General features: G+C 31.6%; 1 protein-coding gene across 6 annotated transcripts in view; it reads right to left on the bottom strand.

The window, feature by feature from the left end:
- LOC125809294 (uncharacterized) overlaps positions 1-20,761 on the bottom strand; it is an 862,104-nt gene that overhangs the window by 187,175 nt on the left and 654,168 nt on the right. Inside the window, exon 7 of one of the 6 annotated variants that reach the window (XM_049488952.1) lies at positions 9,099-9,109. The exons of the other annotated variants lie outside the window; for them this stretch is intronic. The gene's annotated coding sequence lies outside the window, so the exon portion shown is untranslated. Of the gene's footprint in view, positions 1-9,098; positions 9,110-20,761 lie in introns of those variants that run through there. 6 annotated transcript variants of the gene reach the window in all.

The raw sequence follows: 20,761 nt of genomic DNA, 5'->3' as shown, positions 1-20,761 counted from the left end.
AAGCTTAACAACTTTAAGAAATAATAAAAAAATTGATGGTGGAATAGCCACTACAACCATGGAAATACTATATAAATATGAAATAGCTATAAGGAATGAATTTAGCAGTATGACAACAGAGGTAGAAGAACAAAATAAAGAAAAAATCATAAATCGAAATCTAATGACAAAATTAGCAATATGTAATATGTGTTACATAGATGAATATACATGTGCATTTAGAGAATATTATTATAAAGGAACATATAGCATAGAAGAAAGTAAAGAAATAAGAAAATTATATTTTACAAAATTACCAGAACCTTTTAATTCAAAAGTAATAAAAAGTTGGAATGAAGCAGAATTAACAGATACCTTAGGAGCTAGAATAAAATTCTTGCAACGATGGTTTATGGAACTATGTGAAAAACATAAAGAAGAAATAAAGATGGAAAAAATATTAGTAAAAAACTTAGCATGTTGCAAAAATAAAACAGCACCCCAATTTGGTTGTACGGATAGGTATTATAAAAATAGAAAGAAATATACTAAAAAATATAGATCAAAATACAAATATAAAAAACCAAGAAGAAGGTACTACGTAAAAAATTACAAAACCAAAAGACCATATAGACCAAAAAGAAAACTAACGGAATGTACTTGTTATAATTGTGGAAAATTAGGACATATAGCTAGAGATTGTAAATTACCTAAGAACCCAAAGAAAAAACAAATATCAGAAATAATAATAGACGATGAAAAATATACACAAATAGAATATGTAGATTATGAATTAGAAAGCAATGATAGTATATATGAATTATCGGAAAATGAAATAGATAATGACATAGAAATAGAATCAGATAGTGAATCCTATAATATAACAAATGACTGAAGCAGATATACAAACAATAAATAAAGAAAAGCATCAAGACGAAGAATATTTAGAACAGAAAATAATATTCGATAATAGTATATTTGAACAAATAAAAGGAAAAGAATTAGACCTAAGCGTAGCAAAAATATTCGAAATACCAACAGTAAGAAACTGGTTTAAACGACAAAAAGAAGAATATTATGTAGTAAGTCAAAGAGAACATATCATAGATTGCAAATATACTAAAGGAAAGGCCAAAATACCAATAATAAATAAACGAATAATAAATAAAGAAATACAAGATATTAAGGCTAAAAATCCAATTAAATATGTACATTTAGGAGGAACAGAAATATTAATAAAAGCATGTTTTAGAGAAGGAATAGATACACCCATAGAAATATACTTAGCGGATGATAGAATTATACAACCCATAGAAAAAAGTGTAATAAGTGCAGTAAGAGGTAACCTCATATACTAAAAATTTAAATTTATAATAAGTGCTAATTACTCAGTAGCAATAAATGACAGAAATATAGATAAATCATTAGTATTATATTGGAGAATGTCAGGAATAGAACTAGCCCCAGGAAGTAAAATATTTACAGCTAGATGTAAAAACTTATATGTTCTAACAACAAAACACAAAATAACAGCAAAAAATAAAATAGATAAAATAAAAATAGAAGATCCCTTTGAAAGAATAGTTACAGTCATAGATAAAAACGATTATAGTTATAATGAAATTGATATAGAAGAAGATTTAGAAATAGTAAAAGAAAGACTAAGCACATCGAAAAGAATAAACGATGAGATACCCCAAACATCATCAAAAATGAGTACCTCAAGGAGAATAGATAAAACCCCACAAAAATCAATAGAAGAAGATATAAAACCACATCATTACTACATAACCAGAATAATGGAACAACGAAAATATTTAATATTAATAGATACAGGACGAGAAGAAAACTATATTACAAGAGAATTAGTAACGGAAGATGAAATAATAACTATTGAACAATCATGCTCCGAACTACCAAAAGCATTAATGTATACCGAAGAAACTACGGAAAAGGAAATAATCATCGGAGGAGTACCAATAGTAATAAAATTCAAAATATATCAAGGAAATGAAAATATCATTTTAGGAATAAAATGGTTGGAACAAGTAAAACCATATAATCTAGAAGACAAACAGTTAACAATAAATTATGAAAATAAAAGAGTAATAATAAAAAGGACTTTGGTATGATAAAAATATGAAAATAAAAATATGAAAATATATATACTTGCAAAGATAATAATAGAAGGATATTACAACCGATATTATACACCAATGATAGATACGGGAGCAGAAGCTAATATATGTAAATACAATTGTTTACCAGAAGATAAGTGGGAAAAACTAAAAACACCTATAGTAGTAACAGGATTTAATAATGAAGGAAGCATGATCACATATAAGGCAAAAAATATAAAAGTACAAATATGGGATAAAATATTAACTATAGAAGAAATATATAACTTTGAATTAACTACAAAAGATATGCTATTAGGAATGCCATTTTTAGAAAAATTATACCCACATATAATAACAAAAACACACTGGTGGTTCACAACACCGTGTAAACAAAAAATAGGAGCAAAAAGAGTAAATAATAAAAAACGAAAAACAACAGAATGGATAAAAGGAAGTGAAAAAATTACACAAAAATTAGAAAATATAAAAGAAGAAGACCCTAAAATAGAATTAATTATATTCTCTATAGATAAAGTAAAAATAATTCAAGATAAGTTAGAATTATTATATAGTGAGGATCCTTTACAAGGATGGGAAAAACATAAAACAAAAGTAAAAATTGAGCTAATTGATAATAACAGTATAATAACCCAAAAACCATTAAAGTATAATTTTAATGATTTAACTGAGTTTAAGATACATATAGATGAATTACTAGAAAAAGGATATATAAAAGAAAGCAATAGTAAGCATACAAGCCCGGCATTTATCGTAAATAAACATAGTGAACAAAAAAGAGGAAAAAGTAGAATGGTTATTGATTATAGAAATCTAAATGCAAAAACTAAAACATATAATTATCCAATACCAAATAAAATACTAAAAATAAGACAAATACAAGGATATAATTATTTTAGCAAATTTGATTGTAAATCAGGATTTTATCACTTAAAACTAGAAGAAGAATCTAAAAAACTAACAGCATTCACTGTACCACAAGGATTTTATGAATGGAACGTATTACCATTTGGATATAAAAACGCACCAGGTAGATATCAACACTTTATGGACAATTACTTTAAACAAATAGAAAATTGTGTAGTGTACATTGATGATATATTATTATATTCCAAAACACAAGATGAACATATAAGATTACTAGAAAAATGTATACACATAATAGAATATTCAGGTATAAGTCTAAGTAAAAAGAAAGCTTATATAATGAAAAATCAAATAGAATTCTTAGGAATACAAATTGATAAAAACGGAATAAAAATGCAAACACATATAGTACAAAAAATAATTAACTCAAATGAACAACTAGACACAAAAAAGAAATTACAATCGTTCTTAGGACTAGTAAATCAAGTAAGAGAATACATACCAAAATTAGCAGAGAATTTAAAACCATTACAACAAAAATTAAAGAAAGATATAGAATACCAGTTTGATAAAAAAGACCAAATACAAATACAAAAGGTAAAATCATTATGTAAAAACTTACCTAAGTTATATTTTCCAGATGAAAACAAAAAATTTACTTATATAATAGAATCAGATGCGAGTGAAAAAAGTTATGGAGGAATATTAAAATACAGGTATGATGACGCTACGATAGAACATCATTGCAGGTATTATTCAGGAACATTTAATAATACAGAAATAAAATGGGAAATAAATAGAAAAGAATTATACTCAGTATATAAGTGTTTATTATCATTTGAACCATATATTGTATATAACAAATTTATTATAAGGACAGATAATACACAAGTAAAATGGTGGCTAACAAGAAAAATACAAGATTCGGTAACAACAAAAGAAATAAGAAGATTGGTATTAAATATATTAAATTTTACATTTACAATTTAAGTAATAAAAACTGATAAGAATGTTATTGCAGATTACTTATCAAGACAAAGCTACTCAGACTGAGACTGAGGAAGAAGATACAATTGAAAAACTACTCAAAGCCATTACTACACTTTGTATAAAAGTGGACAGTATGGACAACGAGATACAAAAGCTAAAGACTAATGAAGATAATCTGAAGTCTAAAGCTAGTCAGCAGCATGACTATAAAAATGCGGAGCTACGTCGACCGGAAGACGAAAAAAACCCAGAGCTAAAAGGAGACGATGGGAAACTCCTTAAAACCCATAACGTTTGTTTAAATACAGCTGCAGGTACAAGCAAACAAGTTAGCGATAAACAACATAAAAACGCTAACTTAAACCAGCTATTTGCAAAACCATTTACCCAAAGGACACCTAGACAAGTATCCATAGAACCACAAACATCCACATACGCAGATAGTTTACAAAATCAAAATGAGAAAAAGACATATAACTACATCACACGAACCTATATTGAAAATATCCACAAAATCCAAACCTATTTAAACCGCAATCCCAGATCAACTACAAAAGAACTAAACCAAGATTATTTAACCCAAAGATTGCAAGGTTATAATAAACTGATTGCACAACCAAAAACTAACGCCAACCTAGTAAGGATATGTTATAACTATGGATTACTAAATACTGTATATACATATGACGGAGAAGAAGTTAGTGGAATACCAGAACTATACAAAGCATTTATCACATACAAAAGAGTTACGAAAGGAAATTTATTTTATATAAAATTCTATACGGCACCAGCGGAGATATTATATGAGGAGATAAAGCCTCCGATACAGGTTATCAAGATAGGACTGACTAAAGATATGATTATACCCGAGGATATCGGACAACAAGAAGAGATATGCAAAATAGAGATACCAAGTTTTTATGCCAACAAAAGAATAATTGGTATATCAACTATCATACAAGAGTTAGCAAATAATTATTTAAATGGAAATGCTATATGGAGCTACTATGCAAGAGACCAGTTAATGATTTATTCCAATTCAAGAGAGCTAAGGAAAGCAGATATGGATGAAGTCCAGAGATGGATTTTATCATTACTTAAGCCAGAAGAACGACCTACGACACGAGCATTAAAAGAAGGATTTATTTCAGCAGAATTATTAACCAGATATTGTAAACTAATTGGTCATAAATATCCGGACCATATATGTTCAAAGTGCAACGGAGAAGATAATATAATTCCAGATGTCCAGCTGGAATAATTAACGAGGAAGAAAACAAGAAGAAGCGGAAAAAGTTATGTCAAAGATAAGAACGGAAGGAAGATATATGTAATAATGTAAAAATGTAAAGTTAGTCAAAGATATGTGTCATAAGGTAGATATGAAGTAGGTATGGGTCTTTTGTCATCAAATAATGACAAATGTAGATAGTGTAGATTGTAAATAAAAGTCGTAAAGGCATGTGCATATTAGACAAGTGTAAAAGTTAGGTGTAAATAAGTCTTAATAAGATAAAATAGGAACTATTCATGAATAGTAGTCATGAATAGTAGTAAATAGTAGTGGACAGGTGTAAAAAAAAAAAAAAAAAAAAAAAAAACGTGTTAGGATAAGTATTTAGAATAGTAAGTTTGTATGTCTATATAAGGAATCGGATGTAAATGTTATAAGGCAGGCATTGCCTAACATAATAAAAACTTTCTTATAAACACTCTCTCCACTAAGATATAAAAATACTTAAAAAGTTAATGGATAAATCTGAAATCCAGTCAGATATTTCAGATAGCATGGCTAAGCAAGAGGCAAAGGTATTTTGTTCAAAAAATATGCGGAACTAATTTCATATATTCCTGAATATCATATATATGATTGAATAAATTTATGTTAGTTATTATGTATTAGAATTATTTGAATCATGATTTCTAATTTATTAGCACACTGGAAACAGGGAGAAAACTTCTATACTATGCCATCCTAATGTTGAAACCGGTAGGCGAGGGAAGCCGTTTAGGGGAGTAAACAAAGTTGAGGCGCTGATAAGAAGAAAGTATCCGCTAAAGTACGATGCTAGTAGTGACAGGAAAACATGATAAATATAATCTAGTTCATAATGATCTAATATGAATTTAATCAATTATGAATATGATAGGAAGGAATAATTTGAAAATAAAAACTGCATAGACAACGAACATGACTACATATATGCATGACGAAATGATAAAAAACTACGAAAGTTTAATCTTATATATACTTAACAATATAGAAATAATTGAATTAAGGAGAATAATATGGGAAAAAATATTTAATGATTACGAATCAGAAAATATATTGAATCAAGAATGGTATGAAATAGATTTACAAGATCTATATTTAGATAATGAAATAATAGAATGGTACGATTTATTAGAAATAAATTCAGATTAAAATGAATTACGAATATTTACGATATTGGATAGAAGCTATGGAAGATATAAAACTATTAGAACAATTAATGAAGGAAAATTTATCTATGTACCAAAGAACCGAAGATATGTTATATCTTGAATATATCATAAATAATATTAATGAAATGTTCAGATTAAAACAATTATCAGAAGAATATTACAATAAATATTATTACATATTACCATGAATTTAGTACTACCTAAAAGTAATATTAAAGAAATATCAAAATTAAGACACTTAGTAAAAAGATATTATAATATCATATTAAGTTGTTTATATTCCGGATATAATTTATTTAATTTTCTTCTTATTTTTCTTAATTTTCTACTTGTATGTTTCTTACCGTGTTTCTTATTATCCATAGCTCTGATACATACAAGTAGAAAATTAAGAAAAATAAGAAGAAAATTAAATAAATTATATCCGGAATATAAACAACTTAATTCTACAAAAACATCATATAATGTTAGAAATATTTCAAGAAAAATCACAGAAATCATATTGCAGAGAGACTCGCCGAATCACTTTGGAGAGCTAGATCGGGCTTGCCCAAAGGATTGGCATCAAAATTTTCCAGAAAAATGTCCAGTCGGCGATGGGAAGGCCCTTTCGGCGTATCGCCGACACCATTCGGCGATCACAGACAAGCCCGCCAAAAGTTACAGTGTATTTTAAGGGTTGGGGGCGCAGAAAAGGCCATCAAAGAAGACTTTCGGTGAGTCACCGAGTGCACTCGGCGAACTCAGGCTTCTCGCCGAAAGTTACAGAACCCAACTCAATATAAGCATGAATTTAAAGGCGATCTAGGGGGGTTCTTCTTCTTCTTCTTCTTATGTGCTTAGAGTACCAGCACGAGACATACTGTGGAATGATACAATTAGGCAAGATGCACGATAATGATGAATTATACGTAGGCAAATTATGATCATTTGAATTATTATGATGTGTGTAATTTGGATCATGAACAAGTTGAGGCATTACTAAGGGTGTGTTTGGTATGGAGGAAAACATTTTCTCGAGAATGTTTTATAATTTTTCGATGTTTGGTTGGCTTAAATGTTTTCCAAATCAACTTATTTTCCTCAAATTTAAGGAAAATGATTTCCCTTCTAAAATTAAGGAAAACATTTTCCAAAACCCTACTTCATTCTTTAAATTTTTTATCTTACCCTACTCATACCCCGTACCCCACCCTCCCCATTCAAAAAAAAAATTAAAAATTTTAATTTTTTTTTTAATTTCAAATATATTTTTATCCCTACCAAAGCTACCCCCCCCCCCCCCCCACAAAGAAAAAAAATTAAAAATTAAAAAATTATTTTGAAAAATATTTCAAATATTAAGATTTTTTTTACCTCATCCAACCCCTACCAACCCTACTCCCTACCCCCCTCCACTCCCCAAAAAAATTGCTTTTGAAAAATATTTCAAATTAATTTTTTTATGCCACCCCCCCCCCAACAAGGTCATCCCCTCCCCCCACCCCGCCAATTTTTTTAAAAAATAAAGTTAAATTTGGGAAATATTTTAAATTTAATTTAATTTTTTTTTATGCCACCCAGGCCATCCTCGTCAACCTCCCCCCCCCCGACCACCGCAGCTCTAATCACCCTGTCAAAAACTTTTTTTTTTTCAAAAAAGAGTTGTTTTTGAAGAATATTTTAAATTTAAAAAAAATTCATTTTTATGTCACCCTGACCACTTCCCCCCCCCCCCCCCCCCCCACCCGGGCCATTCCCGTCAAAATTATTTGCCTTATTTTAAGCAAAACTGTTTTTGAAAAATATTTCAAATTTAAATAATTTTCATTTTTTAGGCCAACCCCACGACTCCCGCCCCATCAAAAAAAATATTTAAAAATCATTTTTATGCTACACCCACCCCTACCCTCAGCCGTTACCCCTCCCCCCCCCCCCCCCCCCCCACAACCCCGTCAATTTTAAAAAAAATGTTTTTGAGAAAAACATTCCTGGGTCGAAAGTCTGGTTAGGTCCTGGGTGAAATCTCAGGGTCGGATTTTTGAATGGTTATCAGGGTCTTATCTTAGTTTCGATGTCGGGGTCAGGTCCTAGATCAATTATTGAGGTATTTTTCCCAACATATAATATTTTTCTATAGAGTATTTTTAGTCTCAAGCCAAAAATAAAAAATATTTTTTGGAAAATATTTTTCATTCACCAACCAAACATTAAAAAATATTTTCTACTCACTAACCAAACATGAGAAAATAAGTTAGAAATCCACGTGTTTTCCAAGAAAACATTTTTTAGGAAACCATTTTCCTTCATACCAAACACGCCCTAAATCATCACATTTTAGTAATCATGAAATTTTCGATTAGAGGGCTCATTATCCATATTTGAGAAGTAAAAACTCAAAAACTGTAGGGGAAAGCAAAGTTAAACAATAATGTTATGTACTATTTTTTTCACCAACATCAACATTTAATTTTGTCCGAATACATGTTGACACGCAGATTTTATGAATATTTTGGACCAAAATGCAAATGCTAGGTATATATATGCATAAACACACATAAAAAAAAAAACAAAAAATACGAGTTTAAGTTATATATATTATCCATAAAAATTTGTTTGGCGATAAATTTACGAAGATCTGATTATATAATTTTTTACTATATAGATATATATATAATGCTTTGATAGGGTACTTCTACAGTTTAATTCATGTCTTATTTTTTGGTTCTTATAAAAAGAATATTCTATATATGCTTAAGATTATAAATTTAGAAGACTCAGAGTTACACAAATCTTATGATATGTCTAAACCTAAACGTTTTTTTTTTTTTTAATAATAACTACATGTCTAGTCAAATAGGTTCACGTAAAATGATAAAAGACTATTAATATTGAGTTAATAATAAAGTCTCAACTTGGAACTATATATATGAACTACTTAAATGAAGGATTTGATATAATTTTTTTCTTTCGTATGCATGGTGGAGTACAAGGCTACACCACCGGAGAGCCGGGATATCAACAACCGCTTATGATCCAACTAACGATACGACTGGAGGTGGAGGTGAGGGCCGTATTTTTTTATCATCCACCTGTGAAGACTCAAGATCCCAGTTTGCCTTGCTGATCCAGAGCTTGCACCATTAATAATAATAAGAATAAGAACTATTTAGGAGTAGATATCTCGTATGGTCACTTAAAGTAACTATTATATCAAAATGTCATTTTTTTATTGAAGAAAATTGGAATCAGGAAGAAAGAAGACTATCTGAAATACATAATAAATTCGTGTGACGATTTGAGAAATCTGTCACACCTCAAGCCTACACCCTGACCGTAATTGGTACTCAAAAATCATTGTTGGTTCCCAAGCGAATCCTTGGCCTGACTCATTACTCAGCAGAAGACTTACTCAAGCAAAATGGAAACTCATGATGCAAAGATAACTTTAAAAACTTAATCTAAACTAAACTCCAATAATTGTCAAAAAATAATTTTACAAGTATTAGTTAAATGCCTCATGAACTAAAAACATAACAACCACAAGGAAATAATGATAGACTCCTCGACCTTTGAACTATCTATATATGAAGCTTCTACTATTACAAAAGGATTATTGGGACAAGACCCACGACATCCTAACAAACTTAAAGTAAAAATGGAACCCTCCGGAAGCAAGGAGGCTCACCATAACTATAACTGGAATTGCAAGTGGTATCAACGAAGCTTCTATTGATGACCCTGAATATCGGTATCTGTATCTGCATCATAAAAGATGCAGGCCAAATGGTGTCAGTACATGGAATGTATGAGCATGTAAGGGGAATTCTAAAGCGTAAACATAAGCTTGAACTGATGGAAAAGAAACATACTTACCTCTTGTCAACTCACTCAAATAGGGCTCAACTAACCAAGGTACTCAACTCAGTGAAACATGGTTCAACTCAACTCAGAGAAATAAGGCTCAACTCAATAATAAGATACTCAACTCAATGAAACATAGTTCAACTCAACTCAGAGAAATATGGTCAATTCAATAATAAGATACTCAACTCAGTGAAACATAATTCAACTCAACGCATAGATATAGGGCTCAACTCAATAATAAGATACTCAACTCAGTGAAACATAATTCAACTCAACTAAGAGAAATAGGGTTCAACTCAACAATAGGGTACTCAACTCAAGATACTTAAGGATAAAGCGACAACAAAATATGCAATATATGGAAAGTTGTAAAACAATAGATAGCAACTCAATTTTATGTAAAAATACAATAATAACTCATCTGTATGTAAAAATACAATAATAACTCTTATTTGGGAGATTTTCTAACCGACAACCATCACTATGAGTTATGTGATGATACAACGTCTCTCCCATACTGCCAGAACTGTCATATACCTTGCCGGGGTATATAACTCCTCAACTAAGTGGATCCACTAGTCTATGCTTAAAAACAAATAATTATTCAACTAAAAAGTATGACCCTTTCTACCCACGTTGGCTACATGGTTTATGGAGTTGTATGTTGTTGAACTCTCCCCTATATCGGTGTTCAATATTATTCCCAAAATATAACTTAGCTCATATGTTTTAAAAAAAAACATTTCCTCATCCTCAACTTTGAGATTATTACTCAGAAGATTTCTCTTAAAAGAGATAGTACTCAAAACACCTCATGAACTCTTTGGAAAATCGGTGTTTCCTCTCATCTTAAATGTAAAAACATTTACTCTTGAGAATACTTAGTTCCCATATATCATTTTGAAAAAGTAAACTCAACTCTACTCATCCTCATACTCAAGTACTCATGTCTTAAAACAAATTGTAAATAATTGTAAAAGACTTCTCAAAATAGGGTTCATACCGAATTATGGACGTGAACGACTCAATTCAAGGTTTTCAATAACCAATATATATATAACTCAATACTCGGAACTCAATAACTCCTGAACTCAAGGATTCAATGGTACTACAAAGCCCAAGACTTCTTGACTCATAGTGTTGATGCGGAATTATATACATGAACAACTCGACTCAAGGGTAGCTCAAATCGATAGTTGATCTCAAGGGATTCACAATTTAACTCAAAGACTTTCTTGAACTCTACTCTTAACTCTTTCTTGAATTTGAACTATGAATTCAAGAGTTATGATTCATGATATATAGGATCTCTTGACGATTAATAAATGTTTAATTAGTAGGGAGTAAGAAGAAAATGAAAGCTCGACTCAAATAAACAAGTACAAAACAAGAAGAGAGAAGGAAAATGGCCCATTTATTGGGGGTCTGATTGGGCGAATTGCCAGCGTGTGGCACCAGGCCTCCATTTACAAGGGGTCTAATTGGGCGCACTGATGGTGCATTGCCCCAACTTCCATTTACTTGGGGTATGATTAGGCGCGCTGTCCCAACCCCAATTTACTGCGGGTTTGATTGAGCACACGGCTGACGCGCTTCCCCAGCCCCAACCCAGAAACTTTTGAATTTTTCTTCTTCGATTTTGGGTCCTAAATTCACCTAAAATTTATTTGGATTCTTCCCAAATTTCTTAGATTCGTAAACCTAACTCAAGTACATGAAAATCTACTCCAAATTACTCAAGAATTACACTCACTCGCAAGATCCTCACCTCAAAAACTCAACAAACTCCATTAACAAGGAATGAAGAACAAAACCTCAAGAAACTCCTGAAGAACTCAAACCATTCAACCTCAAGAATGAAATTACGGATAAAAATCACATGATTGGCGTGTGGGTGAACGAACCCAACACTATGAGAACTTACATACCTCTTAGGATAAAATCCTTGGCGAAATCCCTCGAAGAATCGCAAAAATCTTGAACGCTTTTTCTTTTCTCCTCTTTTCCTCTTCTTGAACTCCTCTCAAAAACCTAAGCGTATTAGAAATTGTGAAAACTGATCTAAGTCAGTTTAGATACTACTAAAAATGAGTTAGGCTAGTGGGGTAAGGAAAAGATCAAAATACCCCTCATTCATTCGGGTAACTTTCCTTAACTGGAAAGGCTGAACCCAAACGGGCATATCTCCTCATCCGAACTCAAAATTTAGCAAACCCGGTGGCGTTGGAAAGAGGACTTAGAGATCTTTCATTTGATATCTTAAGGGTCTCCTAACTCTTCCTGTGCTGAAAGTTATAGTCATTTGAAGTTGACCCAAAACTTAAAAGAACTTAGGAATGACTTGAATGAATTCTTTTTAGTTCATTTTTGGAACTGAAGGTGCTACATCTAGTGACCTTAACACTTAAGAAAATTTAAATTTCTCGGTAAAATCTCACTCACTACGAAGAATGGTTTGAGTCTTAGCTCAAAAATTTTCCAGGTGTTACAAAATCGACTTACCATCCAGCTTAGCTAGACTTTTCAACCATAAAAAGACATGCTAGTAAAATAGAAACAAGACAAATAAATATAGATGGCATAATTGTCTTATATATACAAAACACACTCTGCATGTTGATGACTAAAACGTTGAAACATTATTTAATTACATAGTTTTTCTAGCAGCAGAAATTGTAGTATTAAAACAGATTCACTCTCCATGCATATTGATTCCCCATCTTTGATCTGGAAGTCCTTTATATTCACAAAAACCAAAAAGGAAAAATATTAAACTAATCTTTTACTGACAAGAAATATGGCTTTCAAATTAATTAGTTCCTAATAATTAGTGGATGTTGTCAAAGCGAATGGGATTAATATCATACGTGAAAAGGAAGACTTATAGAATGACATAAGTAAATAGAGTTTTTGCATATACTCGTTAATAATAAACAAGATCTATCTATTCGATCAGAAAAGAATCAAGAGTAAAAAAAGGAATTTAAATTGATTCATAGATTTCTTGAAACAAACGTGGAGTACTAGATAGAAAACATACTAAAAACCCCCAAGAAAAAGGAAACTAGAGAATATTACCGGTCCATAACCATGAGAGAATCACTTGAGACCAAGGGCTCTCTCCTCAGCTGACACAATTTCCTTCTCAAGCTTTATTTTGCATGCAAATAATAATGTTAGTAGATATGAAATACATAGGTTTTAAGCATAATACATAAATATATAATGGAGAGAGGTGATTAGATAAGACATTGCACATTTTCACCTTATCGAGGGCATGATCATAAATAGAAAAGCATAAAGGACGCAAATTATCGGTTAGTGGGCAGTAGAGTAGTCGAGTGTTTTTCCCCTTCCTTGTGATAGAGCGGGGTTTCAAGCTAGTTCATCTATCGATTTCCTTACCATTATTATTATTTTTATTCTAACATGATCTTATCCTTCTATTTTACTACTACTGTTGTTTTATTTACTTTAGTTATCAATACTCTTTTACCGTTTTCTTCATTACTTTCATCATTGTTTTTCACTCTTGCTCTTCTTTAAAATCTGTTCTTGAGCTGAGGGTTGTCCATCGAAAACGGCATCCACGGTCTTGGACTCTTTGTACACTTCATTCTCTCTAGGTACCTCACATGTGGGATTATACTGAATAGGTTGTTGTTTTGTGCTTTCTCTAACAACATAGCTTAAACTTTTTGATTAAATGGTCACACACTTCAACAAGAGAAAACGTTAAGATGACTAATTGAAAGAACATAGACATAGAATTGTATCAAAATCAGAAATGTAATTACCAAATGACAAAAGGGAGTTCAAGTAAATGTATCGGCATGATATTATAGTACCTTCATGAGGCTTTTAAATTTGTTATGAAGTTCATGATATGCTTGATTCAGGTTTCTTGCTGCCTGCAAACACCTACACAAAATCCCAACATTACAAAACTAAGATCTTTGATCTGAAAAAGTCAATTTTGAGATAAAAAAGACACACATTAAACATTTTCAAAATCAAAAACATATCAAGATGTAGACAAATCAAATATCGAGTTGATGCAGAAAGAATCATACTCCTCCTTCGACTTTCTATCAACTGCTTCAATAAAAACATAGCATCCATTCTGAAGAGTACATGCTCCAATACTGTGGAAAATAAGTTGAACAAATTAATCTGCATTATGAAGAAGAATTCTTATCGCTACCTTAAGAAACAAAAACTCACCATGCCGAACTTCCTTTCAGCTTGAGACAATGCATATTTAAGAAATCAAAATCCACAACTGCTGATGATGAAGACTCACTAAAATTAATGAAAGTAACACAAGTCATCAACATACATGATCAAAATGAAACAAAATTGGCTCAAAACAACAATGAAAATACATACAGAGTCTTAATCAGGTTTTGTATAACAAAGCGAGCATCACGGAAAAAATTATAAACCAGCTTCCGGAAGAAGGAAGGAGCATGTTCCTTCTTCAACAAGTAAACGGATCGAAATTGGCTATTAACCATACCCTGCAAAAAGCACCCTAAGTGAGTGAAAACATCTTGAAGGATCATATGTTGCTCGAACTCTTCAAAAATGTCAACAAATGCATTTTTGAAGGATCAAACATGGATGCGTCATTATTTTTAGAGAGTCCAATCAACATAATTTAAACGAGTAGAGAATTCGGGTAAATTATAGCAACATCATTGGTATACCTCATCCTCAAGTGATTGAATGAGTGCACTTATATGCATTTTATTGGTTTTGAGAACCTACACAAAAATAATTTTAATAATATATAAACTGTATAATTTTACACCAATAAATATCGATGCCATTGAACGTACCTCATTCTCTAAGGACTGACATAATTGGTTAAATGCCGATTCATCGACTTTCTCAAACTCATCGTCCATAACCTGCACAAAAAACGTAATGTGTATCACAAGAAGAATCGTGGCGGAGAGTTCTAGAAATAATTAGCATTGAGCTACATTTTTGAGTTTATAAGTTCGGAATCCTACACAATGCTACTCTTTCTATATCAAATTAAATGTCATCTTAGAAAAAATGATTCCATAATACAAAACTACAATAAAAAAAAATGCAATTGACGTACCTTATTCTCAAGATGCTGAAAGATCCAGCTTTCTTCCGATTTCTCGATGTCCACAAGCTACACACAAAACGTGAATGTGTATTACAAGAAGAATCATGAAAAAAAATCTAGAAACTTCGAGCTACAGTTTTGTATTTATGAAGAGTTCAAAATTTTAGAAAATAAGATTTTAATAAAATTATTTATATAAATGTATATTTAAATAGATCTAAAACTATTGAGTTCTATCGAAATAGTAATCGAAAATGTTGTTATTGATGTACCTCTTCGTCAAGAAAATTTTGATTAAGTGGTTTGTTATCCATTTTTGTGAAATCGAAACCCAAAAATCACAGAGAAAATAGAAGTTAAGTAGTGAATTACTGGGTTTTTTTCGTTCTCAATCGAACTTACACACTTAAATAGGAATGAGTACTTATTTTCAACTCATTAACTTGTTCCCATAATTATATTTCTTTTTTTAAATTTCATATCTCTCAACCCTATTTTCATAATTATTTTTCCTTTTTTGTCTTTACAAAAGTCAAATAATGTGGATCTAGACCCATTTTTACTTATCTGTATAGATTGATTTTATATATTATTTGAGAAGCAAAGAATAAAGTGATAATTTAACTATATTTGGCATTGACAAATTAATAGTAAGTAGTAGTTACTTTTCTTATTGGGAACCCATTCATTATATTGACAAATTTGAGATAAGATTAAAAAATAATAAGTAAGTTCTAATTACTTTGCTTAATTAGTATTTATATTAAATCAATAAATAAAAGTTTTCCAAGATAAAAAATTATTTTAGGAAGCTTCAATGAATTGACGATGTCATTAACGTACTGAAGAAACATTGCCCTATATGCAAGAATCAAGTTCTTTTATGTTTACTGAAATAACCACAATAACACAGATTTATCGTGGAAACCTTCCTCCCTCAAGGAAGGGAAACCCCACATCACAGTTTTATTCCTGAGTTTTAATTCAAGATTACAACTTACTCAATAAATGAATTAACTCTAAAACGTCTAACCTTTATCGATTAACTATAATCGAAGACTATACTCTCCAACAAGTCAAACTTACTTCTTGTTACAATTCTTTCAACCTCTCTCTTAACGCTATCATCCAAGAAGTCAAACTTGCTTCTTGTTACAATTCTGACAAACTCTCTCTTAGAACAACTCCTAAACACTGATTCGACAATAAATCAATGCGACTCTCAAACTTAGAAAGAAATTTTAACTCTAGTACTTCTTTCCTTCGCTTTCTTGATCTCCTCGATGATTCGGCCTTCACTGGACTACTTCTCTCAATTTGTCATATGGCAAAGACAGTTTTTTTCTTTCTTGGGCTTGATCCTTTTACAGAGTTTAATATGCCTTTAATGACTTCTACAAAGAAAGGAAATTGTTTCCCTAGAAAACTAATCCTTTTCCTTTTCGAATTTGTTTGTCGCTTTCCTTTTCTGCCTAGGACTCGTTTATATTTACTCCTTTCCTTCGTCGATTTGGATTGCTTCTTTGAAACACGTTTTTCCTATTCTGTATCTGAATTAGTGAACTCTTTCCGCCTTCTTATTTGAAGTTTGATATGTGTTATATGAACCTGGTTCATGTTGTCATTATCGAAAGTATTTTGAGAGATTTACCGATCCATCACGTACCTTGTACTCGTAAGGATGACATAATTTGCACATAAAGCATGATGTGTATCAGAAGAAGAATCATGGTGGAATGTTCTATAGTTTCGATTATTTTTAATTTGTGGCTACAGTCTCGTGAAATTTTGCTATTCAGGTTTTTAATTGTTTGAATTCTAGAAATTGTATAATTCGGTCTCTGATTGTATAAATTCAAAATTTGTATACAACGGTTTCTGATTGTATAAAATTTAGAATTTTATATTCTTACACTAGTTATTTATATAAAATTTATGAAAAGTTCATAATACATTACCCTGTTTGTATATTGGCAAGTGAAATATACAAACAAAATTCTTGAAAATTCCTAAATATATAAATACAGAATTTGTATATACTTACTTTGTTTGTATATTCACAAGTGAAATATACAAACGGACAAGTGAAATATACAAACCGCAACCTTCATAGCAAACAAACTATAGCTATGGAGCATAATTACGAAAACTATAGCTATATAGTATTATTATGTCTATTATCTTTGCTATTTCCAAAATTTTCTAAATAAAAATCAACGCTACTATCTAATATTAGCACTAGCTTTTCAACAATTAAAAAAAGCATAATAAAGTTAAAACAAGATAAATAAATATCATAAACATACTACATCTATCTTATACAAAACATATTGCTATGCACCTATATGGTGACCGAAAATATTGAAACATTATTTTTCATAATTTTTCTAGTAGTGAAATTGTAGTGGTGAGTGTTGGGTTTCAGATCTTTTTTGTCTTTCAATGTGGATAAATAAATGTTTTATTAGGACCAGCCCACTTTAGCCCATAAACCCAATATCATGTAACACACATAAGGGTTATTTAGGTCTTATTTTCAGAAAAACAAGAGAGAAAAATCAAGAGAAATCCATTTTAGAGATTGAAAGAAAGAGAAAAATTTTGTTTTTGCTTCATGAAATTTTTTGCTCAGGCATTCCTCTTCAAACAGAGTTTGACGCTTCGTTAACCGTTGGATCGTGCTCATATTTGAACTGCGCGTTCTCAGAATAATTTTATTCCATTTCAACGGTGGAGATTAGATTTGGAGTTCTGTAGCTTCTGATTTTGGGATGTGAACAATAGCTCATTTTTGGGTGAAATTTCTCCTTTAATTCTCTAGTTTTGGTGCAATCTTGTTTCGTTGTTGCTCATTGTTTGGGACTTGTTTTGTGGTCAATTTTGGAGAACAATTATGTAACTCTTGGTGTTTATAGCGGAGCTGTTGGTCCTGTGGTTTTTTACTCTACACATCGAAGGGTTTTCCACGTAAATCTTTGGGTCTTGTGTGATTGATTTATCCTTGTCTTGTCATTTTGTTTGGTTGATATACTTGCTTTCCATTCTTCGTATTGATTGATTGATTGATTTATTTTGTCTTCTCTTGATTCAAATTGAAAGGGAAAGTTTAGACTTTGATATTATTCCACTGTTATCCTGTATGACATTCTTGTTAGTGCCTTGTATTTTCCAACAAAGTGGTATTAGAGCATTGGTTATTGATGATAATTGATTTGAATGATGGAGGTAAATATGAGCAAGATGGTTTTTTTGAATGGTAGTAACTATCATATTTGGAGAGTCAAAATGAAAGATCTTCTATTTGTCAAGAAAATGCATTTACCTGTGTTTACCTCTAATAAACCCCAGTCCATGACGGATGAGGAATGAGAATTTGAGCACTTGCAGGTTTGTGACTATATTAGACAATGGGTTGAAGATAATGTTCGAAATCACATTGTGAATGAGACACATGTCAAAAATTTGTGGGACAAGCTCGAGACTCTTTATGCTTTGAAGACTGACAACAATAAGTTGTTTCTATTGAAACTATTGGTGAATATCAGGTATAAAGAGGGCACTCCTATTTCTGATCATATTAATGATTTTCAGGGTGTTCTTGACCAGCTATCTGGAATGAATGTAAAATTTGATGAAGAAATACAGGGACTTTGGCTTCTTAATACTCTGCCAGAATTTTTTGAAACTCTTCGAGTTTGTTTGACTAATTCTGCTCCCAGTGGTGTTGTGACAATGGAATATGCTAAGAGTGGTGTCTTGAATGAAGAGATGAGAAGAATATCTCAAGGCTCAACTTCTTCTACTTCACACTCCGATGTTTTAGTTACTGAAGATAAAGGGGAGAAAAAAGTTTAGAGGTCAGAGTGACAGAGATAAAAGTAGAGGTAAGTCAAAGTCTGAATACAAGAATGTTACATGTAACTATTGCCACAAGAATGGGCATATCAAGAAATATTGTTTAAGTACAAGAGAGATATGATACAACAAAAGAAAGAAGGTGACAATGAAAATCGTGTTGCTAATGTTGCTAATGATGATCTTCTTGTTTCTTGTGATGAAAATGTCGTCAATCTTGTTCGCGCTGAGTCTAGCTGGTTTGTGGACTATGGTGTTACTTCTCATGTCACGCCCAGGAAGAAATTATTTTCTTCTTATACTCCAGGTAATTTGGGATGTTGAAAATGGGTAATAATCAGTAGGTTGCAGTTCTTGGTATTGGGATAGTTTGTTTGGAAAGAAACAATGGTTCCAAACTAGTTCTCAATAATGTCAAACATGCTCCAGATGTTCACTTAAATTTGATTTACGTGGGATACCTTGATGATGAGGGTTATGTTAATACCCTTGGTGCTGGCCAATGGAAGCTTACTTGAAGTTCGATGGTTGTTGCCCGCGGTGACAAGCTATCTAACTTGTATGTTTTTAAGGGCTCCATTTTTAGAGGCTCAGTAAATTTGGTGGAGATGATACTTCATCATTGTTATGGCATAGAAGACTGAGTCATATGAGCGAGAATGGGACGAACAATTTGGCTAAGAAGAATTTGCTTTCTGGAGTGAAACAAGCAAAGTTGAACAAATGTGTTCATTGTTTAGCAGGTTAACATAAGAGAGTTTCTTTTCAGAGTCATCCTCCTTCAAGAAAGCTTGATTTGCTGGAGTTGGTACATTTTGATTTGTGTGGTCCTTTTAAGGTAAGGTCTCATGGTGGTGCACTTTATTTTGTGGCTTTTATTGATGATTATTCTCACAAACTCTGGGTATTCTCTTTGAAGTCCAAGGATTAGGTACTTGATGTGTTTAAGAGTTTTTGGGCCTTGGTTGAGAGACAGACACAAAAGAAATTGAAATGCATTCATTCTGATAATTGTGGTGAGTTTATTGGCCCTTTTGATAGATATTGTAGAGAGTTGGGTATTCGGCATCAGAAAACTCCTCCAAAGACTCTTAAGCTAAATGGTTTGGCAGAGAGGATGAATAGAACTCTTGTTGAGAGAGTTAGATGTATGCTTTCAGATGCTAAGCTACCAGATTCCTTTTAGGCAGAAGCACACTTAATACTGCTGCATATGTTATCAATTTATCTCCTACTAATGCTTTGAATAGTGATGTCCCTGACAGATTTTGGGTGTAAAGCCTTTGTGCATGTTCCTAAGGATGAGAGGTCAAAGTTGGATGTTAAAACTAGGCAATGTATTTTTGTCGCTATGGTCAAGATGAATTTGGCTATCATTTCTTTGATCCAGTTGAGAAGAAACTTGTTAGAAGTCATGATGTTGTGTTCTTTGAAGACCAAACAATTGAAGATCTTGACAAAGATGAGAAAGTTGATTCTCAGAGAAGTGAGAGCCTAGTTGACGTTGATCCTGTTCCTTTGACTATTCCACTAGATG

Source organism: Solanum verrucosum, unplaced genomic scaffold, assembly GCF_900185275.1.
Source record: "Solanum verrucosum unplaced genomic scaffold, falcon-dt-bn FXZP01000062.1, whole genome shotgun sequence".
Taxonomy (NCBI): Eukaryota; Viridiplantae; Streptophyta; class Magnoliopsida; order Solanales; family Solanaceae; genus Solanum; species Solanum verrucosum.
The sequence above is the reverse complement of the archived record's forward strand: the minus strand, read 5'-3'. Positions and strand labels throughout refer to the sequence as shown.